This window comes from Aythya fuligula, chromosome 4, assembly GCF_009819795.1.
Source record: "Aythya fuligula isolate bAytFul2 chromosome 4, bAytFul2.pri, whole genome shotgun sequence".
Classification (NCBI taxonomy): Eukaryota; Metazoa; Chordata; class Aves; order Anseriformes; family Anatidae; genus Aythya; species Aythya fuligula.
The window spans coordinates 42777898-42794075 of NC_045562.1; the positions used below are offsets into that span (position 1 = coordinate 42777898).

The 16178-nt window shown below is 37.5% G+C and overlaps 1 long non-coding RNA gene across 1 annotated transcript in view; it reads right to left on the minus strand.

Annotated features, from left to right (window-relative positions):
• The window catches only part of LOC116488710, a 156397-nt gene that overhangs the window by 28347 nt on the left and 111872 nt on the right, over window positions 1–16178 (minus strand). Inside the window, exon 3 of the long non-coding RNA XR_004253215.1 lies at window positions 3206–3339. This is a non-coding gene — a long non-coding RNA (uncharacterized LOC116488710). The remainder of the gene's footprint in view (window positions 1–3205; window positions 3340–16178) is intronic.

A 16178-nucleotide genomic window follows, 5' to 3' on the forward strand; every position in this document is an offset into this window, starting at 1 on the left:
TTCGTTTTGTAACTTTGCTTGTGGTTAAATTCTTTGCAAGGTTTTTTAATGCAACATACGTTTCTCACCAGCTGGTTGTCTGGGAAAAGTCTACAAGAAATGTTACAAAAAGGTTCAGATGAACCATGGTGTAGAGTACTTTTCAATACTGCTGCAACAATTCAGTCTGTCTGCAATAAACTGCTAGGTTTTGGAATTACCATAGCCTCAAAGTGATTCAGCAACTGTTTTTGGAAATGTTTGTAGTACATGTACTAGTACTAGTTCTAGTACAAATGTTTGGTATGCACTGCATTAGTACATAGTGAGTTCCCTTACCTGCAGTGAAACATAGGGCTAAGGACTTTGCTGAAGCGGGGCCCTGACAAAATCTTCCAAAATGACTTAAATATCCAAATTTTACCTGCTTAAATTTATAAGCATGAGACACTTCAGAGAACCACTTTGCATAGCCTTCTTAGTTGCAATTCAACATGTCATTCAAGTCATCATGTCAAACTGGCATCCCACTTTAAGCACACTTTCCTAATCTTCACTGGTTTAAAGCAAAAATAATAATAATAATTTACAATATAGAAAAACTCAGGGAGGAGCCTTTGGCTTTTAACACTCAAAACCTCACAAATTCTGTATTAAGATAGTTTACAACATTGAAATAGAAGCTAATGTTGCACAGTGGTGATAACTATGTAAGAAGCATACACACTTCACTTTCAGTACACTTAGGAGACCATACATTTTCAGTCCTCTCTCTTTTCTCCATCCTCTTATCAACTACACTTTGTTTAAATAAATAAATAAGAAGAAGAAGAAAACAAAACAAAACAAAACATTATTTTAGTCATTAACTTTACAGCTAGACTTAGCAGAATGCAATGCAGTCATTGAAGGATTTAAAAAAGGAGAGAGAAAGGGAACAACAATCTTCATGGCCTAGGGAGACTTCAGGCATCACAGAGAAAATCCCTTTCATGGTCGAGTATTTAATATTCAGCACACTAGCAAAGGTTTCCCATTCTATTTCAAGAGCATAGTATAAAGTACAATTACTCTGATATCTATCAACAGATACTATGGACCATTAGCAGAAACACATTTTGCAGAAATAGATCCATTTCTGTAATATCTCACTTTGAAATTAAATTAGTATTTACCAACAAATACAGGGAAAGAAAAAAAGATGTTTCTCATCAGTTTTGCTGTACAAAATTATTTTAATTTCTTTATCATACAGTAAGAAATAGAAAATTAATCAAAACTAGAATGTAATATCTTACACATTATTTTCTCAACCACTTCAATAAGAATTTATTTTGGTGGAATTTCTGGTCTCTTGGGAAATGTGGAAGCTTTGTCTCTCTCTGGTATGGAAATAGGCAAGGAAAGCTTTAATATATTGCCTAGAAATTATTTTACTTTATGACACCCATCCTAATTCTGATCATTCTCAATTCCTGAAAGCAGATTCATTTATTCATCCCTTCCCTTCAGCAGCCACACTAGACTCAACAAGTGCACCTGATACTCCCCCACATTTGTATTTTTTTTTATCCTTGTGGTCTCTATAACCTGTTTTCCTTCCCCAGTAGACACCCATGTAAGAGTTCTTACAAAGTCTGATGTCCCCAGTTTAGAGGTTAGCACAAACATAGGACAAAAAGCAATGAATACAAGTTGTAACACCCAAAGTTCAGATCAGGTATAAGGAAAGTTTTTAACCACAAGATTGATCACTGGAATGGGTTGCCCAGAGAGGCTGAGGAATCTCCATCCCTGAAGATGCTCAAAGTTTAACTCAACCAGTCCTGAGCAACCTGGTCAAGTTGGACCCGTATTGAGCAGGGGGATTGCACTAATTCTCTGGAGTTCCTTTCCAGCCTAAGGTATTCTTTGTATACATTCCATGTCTAGTGAATTCTTTTACTTTTTTAATCACTAGAACAACTTAATCACAATCACCAAATATTTCAATAATAATACTGAAGGTAAGTAGGCAGCAATGTTGTATATGCTTTCACTTTCATAAAAGGCAACAAGACCCCCAAAAAAATCTGACAGGAGAAAGCAGATATCTTTCAAGAAGCTGGGCTACAGATCATCTAGCAGGCTTCTTCTTTACCTTTTTCTGCAGACTGGGGAATGGTGGCTGCTGAGTGATGACCCGATGAGACTAATGACATATATGCTGACAGATGCTCTAAATAAAGTGTCAAAGGATGATTTCCAGAAATACTGTGTAAAACTACTGGGGATAATTGTTATCTGATAAGTTACTGCACATTACCAATTAGCTGCATATGAGACACTGCATCTATTAAATTTTCTTATTTGTAAACCTCCAGAAGACTCTGTAACTGATAGTAGGAATGTATCATTGATCAAAATGCCATTATCTCTTCCTAGAATAAATACAATGAATTAACAAGATAACAGAAAAAATAATAATAATAGTATATTAGACAATATGAATCTCATAGCAAAACCAAAGGAATGAAATACTATGCTTGGACTTCAAAGCCAAATAGATGCCAAACTTTTATCCCAAAATGATAAACTAAAGATGCAAATACATTTTACATGAAAAAATTAGAGATTGCTAAGGATCAAAATTAGACTCATATCATGCCATTAAAGGGTAAACATGCTGCTTTTTTGCGTAATGATACTCATAGCAGCCAAAGTTTTTGAAAAGGTATCTAATACAAACCTCCTGAACTTGTTCTTAGACTTCAAGGTAAAATTCTTAACTCTTAAAAATGAAAACTATAATGTTCAAATTTTAACTACAGAGGGCAATATAGTAAAATACAACGTTTGGTTTTTGTTGTGGTGGTGGTGGTTTCTGTTTGTTTGATTGTTTAAAAATCCTGAAGTTGTTTATATTCACTGATTTTACTTTTATTCATTTTTGATCACTTTTTGCCTGAATTCTTTCCAGGGCCAGCAGTGATTTCTACCACTTGAATAAGGTAAATCAGGAATCTAAAGGCAGAAGAGGAGTAAGGGCAGCAGAATGAGGTCTTTACCACAGCCTTCTCCCAGTTATCCATGCTCATCTTTCCATGTCACATTCAGGGAGAGCAACTGCAACTGTCACAAGAGACTACTGACAAAAAAATGTTTACAAGAGATTTCTCCCACCACGAAGCTTCTGTCTGCAACAGGGAACTTTTAAGGCATTATAGAGACAATTTCCACATCTTACCTAGAATTTTTAGTGGATCAGAGAGGCTAAGTGGTTGTTTTACGAACTCTCCATCATCATCAACCCCAAAACAAAGTCTTGGATTTCTATCTTGGACTCCTTGAAATCGCAGCGCCGGGTAAATCAGGTACCTGCTGGACTCAGAAATGATTTGACGTTCATCATTTGAAATGAAGAACTGATATTTGGCTAGAAGTAATGGGAGGCATATTCTAGGGCTAGAAAGGTGACTTCTAATCTCAGAAAAGAGACAATATACAAATCTTGTATCCTTTGCAAGCAAGATACAAGATTGCAAGATTATTACATTTGGAATTAGTAGCATGCAATCCATTTTACATACCCCTTCTGAAATTTCTCAGCATGTATCACAATGCTAAGTAAAAAAAATAAGAATGGTTTACCACACTTATAGGGAATCAGAACTGTCTAGCTAATATCAAGGGAAAAAAAATAAAAGTAGAGAAGCAAAGAAGAGTTTTCCTTGTGAAGAGGAAAAGCAAATGAGTGCATTTGAAAGAAGATATAGGATCTGTCAGATGGGCAAGCTAGAGTTGGCTTTCAAGTGAAACAGGACATAACTTCATGCTAATACATCTGTATGAAAGCTACCTTCTTTACAAGGAAACCAACAAACATAAAAGCTCATATTGTCATTTGTGCTGATTAGTTGGCTTCTAATAAATGGCCTGAGCTGTCTGCAACACTAGAGCACTCACCAGTTTGAAACTTTTCCAGAGGCTGTTCTGTTTATTTCTGTTGCACTCAAATCCACTTAACATGGCACAGTAATAAACACCGCTTTCACTTAAGTTGTCCTGATAGCCAATAGACTTATTGCCAGGTGCTCTCAAAATATAGTAAATAGTTGTCTGTTTCATCCACTAAGAAGCAGACCTCACTCTCTGTGCAAGTCTGCCACGTCTTCCTAACTTACCTGCTGTTTTGCTGCTCTCATTTTGTTCAGTTGTTAGCTATTAACCACAGACAGTTGTTCCATACATTTTTAAGCACTTTGTATAATGCTTAATTGTGCAGCTACAAAAGACATGAAACATCTGAAAGTTCTAGATTAGTAATTGTCTTCAGAAGGATTAGGATGGCTTGAAGTCATAAAGGTCTGTTCTGAACAGAACTCCCATGCTGGAGTTTAAAGTTATGGGTTTAAAGTTAAGCATGTTATGGTAGACTGAACTACCAGACAATTGTTATAACTATGATATGACCAGTGGTTTCTGGCCTAGCTAACGTGGGATAGATGAGACCATTTATGATTGTGTTGTTGTTCTGTCTTGGAATGAGATAAATATAGCGAAAAACATTCAGCCAGATCCACAACACCTGACCTTGTTTTAGGACCAGTCAGCCTATGTTTCAGGAGTTGTAATGGCAACCTATGTTCTTTGTTCTTGTTTTCCTTTTTTTTTATTTTTTATTTTTTATTTTTTTAAAGTAGACATGAGAGGACTTCTGTTAACAGAGGCTCCTGACAACAGAGTGCATATGTCTCATTTTTCTCAGCACAAGAATTGTTATAGGAAGGCAAAGACAAATTCAACTGCTCACAATATCATTTCATCTACAAACTCTATCCAAAGACCCAGCTGAATAAAATCAATAAAGAATTGATCTAAAGCTTACATGAGATTCAAACACTGTTGTAAAACTGTTTTTAAAAGCACTGATTTGTAAGTGTTCTCAGATTATTAATTTTTCCAATAAAACTCATGAATTTAAAGTTGAGCTTTAAATGAGTCCAAATGAGAGTCTGCATGCAGCAAAACCTTTACCCCCATTCAGTTTTATATAAAATGTATAAATATTACAAAACATCCTCCTTTTCTGTAAACAAATAATGATCTGGTCAGAAAAAATTCTGGTAGTAATTTTCAATGGACTGTTTCCACAAGTAATGGTGATACACTGCTGGTGAACACAAGGAGGACAGGACATCAGAGTACCTGCTTCCTCCAAGACAGCCCCCCATCTTAGTCCAACATCATCAGCTGCCTTGTTGGAGAATTGATACTAATGGATCTGGGGATGCCACTTACCCAACACCCACAACCAGCCACAGAGTGAATGGTTTCTTGGGGGCATACCCTGCCTTAGCCATCCTGCCCTGTGGCCACCAAAGTTATCTGCTGCTTAGGGCATCAGTGCCCCACCCTGGAAGGACGGCTCCTAACCCAGGCTTTCTCTGTACCTGTGACAGCTCTTGTGTTGTTTGCCTCAGGGAGCTGGACAGCTCTGTGGCTGTCCATCACTAATTTTTATCATCTGGATGAAGCTAATCAATGAAGACAAAGAATGGAGTAGCTGTTTTAACATTTTTTTAAGTGGGACTACTGTAGTTGTGAGTTACTGATCAACCCCTGTAATTATATATATAAAAACATATAATTTCCTCTCTCAACCAATAACATATTTTCCCTTGCAGCCATTTAGCACATAGTGAACTCATGCTTTTAAAAAAGACACAGAGATGACTGTCTTTCAAAAACAATAGCCAGTATAGGAAATGAATGGCTACCCCCTTTTGGTAGATACAAACCTCATTTCAAGAGGAAAAAAGAAAAAAAAAAGAAAAAAAACAAAAAACAAAACAAAACAAAACAAAAAAGTTTCATTTTAGTACCATAATAAACTAAAGTTATATTGCAGTGGTGTCTGCAGTGCCTAGTAAAAGCAAGCACCCCCACCTATTTGGGTAGATCCCTGTCTCCACATAAATGTTTACTAAAAAAAACTAAGCCACCTTAAAGGAAGGATTTTACTGTCCTCCTGCTAAATGGGCTTTATAAGCCATTTGCTAAGCTCAGTCCTGTGTCTTGTCAAGAGCACTGACACTTGTCAGCATTTGTTCTCACCTTCCATTCAGTTGTATATTTTTATATATTGACAGTTTCTATCATCAAATTTAATGACCTCTTTTAGACAAAGAAATAATTGACTAATGAGATCTTCTTTTATTTGCCTTAACAAACCAATTTCTCAGCAAGCCCTCAGACCATTAAAAAGCATGTTCAGTTTATATATAACAGGAATGTGATCTAGAAACTATCTACACCTACGTCACCAGGACAGGTGCATAAGGATAAGACACAGAGGTTACTGGCTTTAATATATAATCATTATTTTTATCTTAATCCCATTTATTTCTCTGCCTTCAACAAAACTATGTCTTCTGTTTCATACTATTTTTGTAGTAAAATGTAATACTTTATTGTAAACAAATTTCTCAATGAGCCTGAATCACATGCATAGTCATTTCCTTTGAAACATATTTTCTATTTCCATTCCACAAAAAAAAAAAAAAAATCTAGTGGTTGGTGAGACTTTTATCCAACTTCCTGTCAAGCATTTCTAATATTCCTTGTCTTCTACATTAGCAAAAATTTTCTTCTTGAAACTTACACAAGGCAATGCAGATCCTGGGAACATCCATGCATTTGCATTGGGACAGTCACCTGTAGTTGATGCATACCTCAATAGTCAATGATACCACACAAAATAAATGTACAGAACATAGATAATAGTTACTATGATTATTGGTTATGAGATGAAAGGTGTAATTTCCATCACTAACAGGGAATCCAGTTTCTGAAAGAATGGCAACTCTTTAATACAAGCTACAGTTAAGCAAAACATACTTCACAGACTTGACTCAAGACTTTGGAATCATTAAAATCAGAACAATGTATGCTACTTTAGAAATGCATTCCCATAGTAGCACAAACGATAAGCACTGAAGTGTCACAGATCATGTAGAAGATATCTGAGAAAGATGTTCACTCATTTTGATATATGGGTTACTTCATCAAACGCGGATTTTCAGTAATAGCTTTTGAAGCTGCTAAGGAGAATTTCCCAAGGGAAGTGCATATAACTATACTCATTCTCAACAAAATCTTTCTTCTGTAGGGCGGGGAGCAGATACAATACTTGCAAAGACAGTTTTGTAAGAAAAGCATTTCTGTTGCCTGTACCTGTTCCCAGCCAGTGGAACACAGCTTGGAACAGGTCTCTACTAGACAGCAAGGGTGGAACGAGGTTTTGCAAAACAAAGAGTTGGTTCCAGAAAGGAAGAATGTGCTGTGAATAACTGATCTACCACAAAAGAAGAGGAAATGGAAGGAGAAGTAATTTCTTCAGGCTTTGTTGTAATGCTAATTTGTGAGATTAACTCTCCAAAAGAGGAAACACAGCTGCTGGATGGTACAACTTGTATAGAGTGGAGAATTTAACATACGTTTAAAACTCAGCAACTTCGGTGTGCATTGTTCTTTGCTATATCACTCATGGTGGCCTAAATAAAATAAAATAAAATAAAATATAAATAAAAAACACTGAACAACCATACTAAGCTGGAAGTCAATTTAATGCCTTTCTCCAGCTCTGTTGTAAGGCCACTGTAGACTACAATTTTGGCTTATCACACAATACTATCTGACATGGACAAGAATCTGGTTTGCACCAGGCTGTTGTCACACACACACCATATTGGCAGTAATTCAGATCCCAATTGTCCTAGCTGCATTTGTAATTTGTCCACAGAAACAAAAGTATGAGCCCCAAGGCCAGCCATAAACAGCAGGACTCAAGGAAGCAGGTAGAAAAGGGCTCCTGTACAACGGACAACCTCTACCCAATCAGACAATAACCCTTCCAGTCCCAGGGCTGTAACTGGCACTGAGGAGATGGCCCCAGGATGTGATGATGAATTGCTTACACAGCATGATGTTGCCCTGTGAAGCATACAAGCAGGATAGGCCACAACCCTTCCCTGGGAATTTTCTTGGTGGAGCAGCTACATGCTGCCCCCATGTTGCACAACCTTTGCACTATCCCTCAGCGCATGAGTTTGTCAGTCTGGCACAGAGCACTATGTATACATCACCTCACAGCTTATCACACCTGCTGGCAGAGGCTCTGGAGCTATACCACTCCCTTGAATCTTGCAGTTATGCACAAAAGGGGATATATGTTGCTAACCTGACCTCTTACTTGCTTGTTGGAAATGCAGATGACAATGTACAATGCATCTTCACATATCTTATAGATACAAAACTAGCTGTAGCGCTACAGGATACAATAAATACTTTTGATTCAAGATTTTGAATCTTTCTCCACAACTATTCAGGACTGGCAACACTGCAGAAAATTTATCTTCTATTAGCTTCTATTAGCAAGAATTACCTTTAATTAGTGGAAGTGTGCCTTGTAGGAAAAAAAAAAAAAAAAAAAAAGACCAAGAGAAGTAATGGAAATGAAAACTATCTTGCAATTTATTTTGGCTATAAGCATAAAGTTACCTGAAGGAATCCTTGCACATGTGTTCTGTATTATTTTCATACAATATGCACCTGTTTAGCAAAAAAAAAAAAGAAAAAAGAAAAAAAAGAAACACATTTATTGTTAGTTAACAAACCAGACTGACTTTTTGCCCTTCTACTTAACAGAAACAGACAAGCTGAATTCCCCAAAATGGTTCATGCAAGTTTCAAGGCAATAAAATGTACTGTTTTATCTTTTAAAACACCTGAGATCTGAATTCACCCCAAACTCTTTCACAGTAGTACAGAAACCCAAGGGCTGGCCTAGGTAGTAGGCGATCTTCATTTGTTTCCAGAACCTCCTTATTAGTAAGCATAGGCTGTGGAAATCTTTCTTTTTCTGTGCTGGGTTCCTTCCATGAGTTTGTTGTTGTTGCTGCTTGGTGTTGTATTTTTTTCATTTGAGACTCTGCAGATCTTTTTATTAAAAAGTCTGTGTCCACACAATTGTCTCCAGATCACCATAAAATGCCAGCAGACACCTCCTCAGAGCACGTGCAGCTATCCTGTCTCAGCTTCTCCCCAGCTGTGCGGAATGTAGCTCCTTCATACCACGCTCACTTAGCCAGTACATCACAGAAGCTCCCTAGGTCTCTAAGTACACAAGCCTATTTGACCTAAATAAATACCCAATTCTGCCACCTTTAAGCAGACCGCAATTTTTTCCAACAAGTTTCTTTTCGCAGTATAGCAGCACTACGTTCAGTAAAGGTGGCAGAATCCAACCTAAAGAGGCTTGACCATGCACACCACAGATGGATGACAGCTTTGCTGGGAACTTCCTCTGAAATCTCTCTCCAAATTTAACATTCTCTGTATCTGAGCAATCAATGACTGATGAGTATAATGCCACCCTCATTTTTATCACCACCAATAAAGCCTACTATGAACAGAGCTTGTGCTGTGTTACAGACTTTCTAATTATTTGTTCAGCACTTCTCCAGTGCTTGAGATCTGTGTAACAAAGCAAAGCCTGTGTATCCTAGAGCCAGTTGTTACAAGTTATCTGAAGTCACTAAAATTTTCTCCCTGGGGAGTTATACGTAAATATCAGATTCTACAGAAAAGGATGCAAAGTCCTAGCCCTTTCATGGGCTCTCTGCTTTGAATACTAGTTTGGCTATTGGGTTGAAAATTTCAGCTACCAAGAAAACACACACATTTAAAAATAAGTAAATAGTATTTTGTCTACCTTACTAATATATTGTAGATTTTTATTTAAACATCATAAAGTAAGCCAGACTTCATGGAGCAGTACAGAGCTCTTTACTCACATGTGTAACAAAACAGACTCACAAATGATTATATCAATTATAACAAAAATCCTACACCCTATTAATTTCAGATAGGAAATAGAGCACTAAAGGAAGATAACATCTCCTACTGCAATTCCTTTGCCTGAGGACTGTAGGTACCCCCTCCCACCCAGAAAAAAAAAAAAAACAAAAAAAAAAAAAAAAACAAAAAAAAAAACAGTTACACCCTTTTCATTTTGTTACCTAGCACTCACTCACTTTGCAAATTTATAGTTTTCCTTATCCCTTTTAATTCTATCTTTTGTTTTTCCAAACATTAACAAGAGTTTCTTACTGGTACATAGAGTTTTTGTTACAGGTGTGGTGGTATCAGTATGCCATAGAAAGCACAGAGTTATGAAAGCACATATTGCACACACAGAGCAAAGACAACATAGATTTGCTTCATCTCTGGCCCTAAGGCTTCCATGACCTTTTTCCAGTCTTGTTTCTGTCAGAATCACACTGCTTCACCAAATATACTCACTATTGCAACAGACTTTCTCTTGAACAGTAAGCATTTAGGATGTTTCATGGAGATGGCTAGGGGCTTTCTAACGAGAATGAACATTTTTGAGAAATCATAACATCATTATTACAACAAATAATCTTTGCCACGAACTTCAGAAGACTCAGGACTAAGCCCTCTCTCTATATATGTTGTCGTTTTAATGATGTGTATCACGGAGAGGAGATTTTGCTAAGCAGCCAATGAAAATCGTATGCCAGTCCAGTTTTAGCCAAGACTTTTCCCAAATTTGCACAAAATTTAACTCAAAATTTGAGTTTCTGTGGAGAAAATAAATCAGGTAGGTTTAGGTTTAGGTTTCACTGGAAAAGTTACTCTCAACTTTGGTATGTCACTGTTTGCTTAAAAAACATTCTTTCTGAATTCCACCACACTTTTTTTTCCCCCTCTAAAGAGTTTTAGGTCATTCTTGCCAGAGACAAGTGGATTTAATCAAGCTGTAGAACTACTTTGATGGTCCGGAGTGTATTTTACTGGGTCATGGATTTGCTGCCTATAACATTTGCTTAAGGAGCATGTCATCACATCTCAAATGATAACAGTACTGTCATTTGAGCACTTTTATCAGGCTTTGCTGTCCTGGCATGCAATGAACCATGAAACTTGTTACATACACTTTTAAATTATTACTGGGGCAAGTGAATGAAGTCAAATTTGTATTTTGCGGTGCTTTTCTGTTTTTCTGGCTGCTAGTTCTGGGAAGTTTCAGGCTATGGTGGCTGGCAGTAGAGCTTGCATGTCAGTTTTCTTTTCACTATAGTATGTGTGCTTATGTGTGAGGCTTGGTGTTTCCATGGTATGTTATTTTTTTATTATTTTTTTATTATTTTTTTTTTAGGTTTGCTTCTTTGGTTTTTGTACTGTGAGCAGATGGATCCTTAATAAGACTGGGTTCTGCCATCATGTGAAGATGCAAGACCCACAGTAAAACGGATGAGGTACAGGTAGCAAATAAAAATGTTAGTTACCTGTGGTACCCCCTGTACTGAGCAACTTTGACTTGTGCCTAAAAGACTAATGAATGTGTCTACAAACTCAGAAATAATCTATTCAGAGTACAATGCCACCCCATCCCAAGGTTGTCTTTAACTGACAAAATATCTTCTAGTTTCTTTTCCTAAGAGTATTCTGAGAATCCAGCAGAATAAGGAAGTAGGGTTTATTCTGAATAAAACATCAAACTATATTTATACAAAGTGAAAGAGGTAGAGCATCTCTCACTCTAGGGCAGCTAAATTATTTAAAAGGGAGGAGAGGAGAGCAAGGATCATAACCGAAGTACGTGCCTTATCAAAATTGTCAGGGCTTTTACATTCCATTTCCTTGTGATAAGCCCCTTGTGCTGAGCTGGTATTCGGAAGTGAGCCCAAAGGGCTGACTGATAAGTTTACATAAGGAAGGAAATAATCAATTTAGGGCTGTTACTGAATGAGCTCTTATCATGTTCATTTCCTCACTATTGCTTCTCAAGCTAAATATTACATGTTCAGGAGCAACTTCAAAAGACTTACCATTCTAGCCTCTACATTTTATTAAGGAAAACTGTTTCAATAGCATGAAGCATTTACTTGCACCACAAACGGTACAGTTCACACATTGACAAACTCTCACTTTAAGACACTACTATGCTGAAGGAAGCAAGACATTCTTGCAGGGAGGCTACATTTTTCCAGCCTACTGTTTAGTATTTCATGCACAAAAATAAGATTTTAAAAAGCAGGACACTCATTTCCCTTTCCACCTCTATGAGCTTCCTCCTCTTTCTGTAATGTATTTTCTCTAACTGCTTTAGTCTACATTTTCTCCAAGAAGTGTGGTTTTTAAGACCTTGATGACAAAAGCATGATTTGTGGGTGTACATGACTTGTCATACTAAAATTAAAAAACGTGGCTCTTACTTTGAGTCGACGTTAAACTGTTAAAAAAAAAAAAAAAAAAAAAATAAGCATCTGGTAAGTGACCCACTATAGCCCCTTTGTCTACAGTAGCTTTGCAGGGTTCCTGAGAGGTTCATTGAGAGCAGAATTGTTTCCACAGGATCAAAATACAGTTGCTGGGAGAGGGTGGGGAGGGAGAGTCCCAACTTAAAAAGAATGCAGGTAGCAATTAATAGATTTTGGCAAACTGGTTGTATCATGAATTGGTACTCAGATGTAATGCACCTACAGATTTAATACAGTACAGCTGTCAAATGACATTATACAAGGATAATATTTGTTTCTGCGTACTTGATCTGGCTCATACCTTGGTCACAGTCAGTACTGAGCAGGATTTACCTAGGTCTTAGCTGGGATATTTATTTTTCCACAAACACAGATTACATTTATATTCTAACATGCTTACGACTGGACTGTGCCCAATGATTAAAAAAATAAATTAATTAATTAAAATGAGATGCTGTAACATTGTCAATGCTATAAAACATTCTTTGCACCACTTGCTCTAGCAAGTGCTGTGGAATAAGCCAGTTGTGGCCAATTCCCTGTGCCAATGAATTTGACAATGATACCATGAACAAGCTGCAACTAAGAAAAAGGTCAGAAAACTGTGCCTTGGAATGTTGTCTGCAGTGCATTCACATTTAGAACCAAAATATGCAGTTTAACAGTCCATTTGAAATGAGGGGAAATAATAATAATAACAATAATAATCATAATAATAATAAAGTGCTGAAATCTTGAAAATGCAAGCAGAGAATTGGGTTGGGTTTTGGGGAAGGGGGTTGTATGTTTGTTTGAAGTCTCAGGTTAAATTAGGGACTAAGTGACGATTGGCTTTTAGGATACACATAGGGTGTAATCCACAGAAAGCCAAAGTGAGGAAAATCTCTAGCAAGATACGGCAAAGACTATACCTAACCCTTCTCCATTGAAGCACATCAGCTATTTGTTACCTGAAAATTACTGGGTGTAGATCTGGTTAAGAACTTAGTTGCCACCTGATAGTCATTGGCTTGAAAACCACAGTGAGAAAGATAAAGTTCTCTTCTCTTTCTGGTCAACGTGGATATAAGAAACTCATCATTGATTCTTCCTTAGACTATTGCACTGCTTCCAAAGCTGGAGCCTGTTTTCATGTTCATGAGGAACTGCAAACAACACAGAAAGCAACGGACTTGGTATTTAGTAGAGCAAGTAACTAGGAAGAGCCTTCCATGAGTCTGTCCTCTGACTTCTAAAGGATACAGGTTGTAAGAGATGACCTCTCAGAATACAATCCTCAACCTTCTAACTTTTGTTAGGCCTCTGTGGAAGTGTAGTAATACAGTGGTTTTGATCCAAGCTCATGCTCAGACAGGAGCTCAATATATAGCAAAATAGAAATTCTGGCAGGTCCTCTTCCCTGAGGGACCTTCATTCTGGAATTTACTTCTTCCCCTGATCCAGCACAGCCTGGATTTTTAGACCATCAGGGCGCTTCGTAACATTCATCCATTCCACTGTGAGCAGCCTCCTTCCCAAAGCTGCCATTATCAACAGTTGCCCTGCTCAAGTTACAGCACTGTTGGATCCAGGTATTTCATTCTAGCACATTTGTAATTTACAGGGGTAGATTTATTTATGGAGTGGACCACTTCCCTCCCGGAAAGGTTATATACTTTTCACCACCTATAATGAATATATAGTTTAATGAATTCATCAAGAGCCTGATCCAAAGACCTTGAAATGAAGGGGCATCTGTTCAACAGTTTGCTGCCTCAAGAAAATGCAGAACACTCAGCTTGGATTTTATATAACACAAAAGATGATGCATTCACATTTAACAGCCAATTTTAAGGAAGAAATTTAATGCTTCTCTCCTTGGGCCCCATGATGTATGCAGTCTCTGGATCTCAGCTAGGCTTTGATCCAAAACTCTTGCCCTAACTCTTCAAGGTACAAATACTGCTGTACAGAAATTGTTTGATATGGATGTCCTCTAAACCTGTTCCCAGAAAACTCTCAAATAAAACAGGCATTGTACTTCAGTAAGCAGTCCTATACTTCTGAAGGATGGCTGACATTAATTTACAGAGGGCAACAAAGCTGTCCAAGAGTCATCGGGTGCTAAAGAGATAGGCAGATCTTTCCTGCTGTCCAGCACATTCAGTAATATGAGAAGATCACTGAAACAACATTGTAATGAGTAACCAATTGTTTTGAGCAAGACTTCCCTTGGTACTATGTCTGTACACTTTATAAATCATTGACAGGTTTGCTATGCAAGTGGTCCCTGTATAATATATCCCTTGTATAATCTGAACATTGTTTTCTCCACGCTCAGTTGATCTTTCCACTACAATTTGTTGCAGGTCTAATAGCTACTTAAATCATTTCTGGCATCTAAAAGCATAGGCCAGATCTAAAAGCACAAACCAAAATTCACAGGCTTATCTGCAAAAGTCAGGCACCCACAGCTGAGTGTGCAAAAATCTGCATAAGGCTTCTGACATTGTCAGTGCAGTGTGCTCAGAACCTCCAGAGCAAGTTTATTCTAGTAAGTATCTAGCTCCAGTTCCTTATGTCTCAATTCAGGGAATCACAATTGGAAATTCTGGCCCAAGGGCTGGGACACTCAAAAGAGGGTTGAAATTCTGTATTGAGTAAAATCTGTCTGAATTATTGGATGAGATTACAATTCTGTGCAGTGACAAGAACTCTGCATGGCCCAGTATTCAGGTATTCACACTTCTCTAGCAGCTGACCTCGATTTGAAATCTCAGCACTTACTGCCTACCCAGTCTCTTAGAAAACATGGAGACTCTGTCAGGGACCCCAAATGATCACTGTCTTTTCTGAGTCATCAAAGGTCAGATTGCTAGCAGCTGATTCATGGAAATGGAAGCATGAAAATGGTAACAAAGTAGAAAAAAATGGAAAAAGACACCCCGTTACAGAAATTACCCCATACAGAAAACATTTTTGCGTGCAATGAAACAAAGGTTCTTTACTACATTAATCTCCTGTGTAGCACAAGGAGTTTGATCTTGTAAGGAAGGGAAGGGACTTGGTTTGATTACCTCTACCAGCTTTAATAAGTACAGCAAAGCTTGATCTAAAAGTCACTAGTAACACTATGTACGTGGCATAAATCATCACTGGTCTACACGTGTTTCATTTCCATCTTACACAGGAGTGCTAGATGGGTCGTTTAACCTTTTGGATTCAGTTTGTCTATGTAAAAGGGCTATTAATATTCACTTTCCTCTGGAGGATATTCTTGTTATTGTTTTTCCTGTTACAGTTGGTCATTATTACTAAACCAGAAAACTTTCATATCAGTAACACGAGCTTATGTCACCTGCTTAGGATTGCTGGGCTGCCACTATACTTGTAGTTAATCATAAAATGGGTTGGCTTTTCTGTCTTTACTGTCTAATGAGAAACTAAATATATACTTACTCTGGGCTGATAACACTGGATACTGCGTGCACTTGCAGACCCTAGAAACAGAAAGTTTAGTCAGATGGCAATGGATTTCTGCAAAATACTCTGGATTTACACCAGGAGGAATGAAATTGAACTGAACGTTTATTAAATTGGTCTGTGTTTTGCAATCACAGGCTTACTAGTCTACTACCAAAATTTGACCTAAAAGGCAGAATTACCAGTGCCAAAAATTGTATTCTGGCCAAAATAAATATTTTACTTTCAGTAAATAAATTTTCTCTTTCCTGCCTAAGACTAATGTTGAATTACAGCTGAAAAGCTCAGAAGCCTTCTGCTTCCAATATAAGCTACTAATGAACATAAGGAACATTCTGCACCACAGTCCAAGAGCCAGCAGGATCTTCCAGTAAGAGTCTAGGAACTCCACAGAAGCATGATCTAATG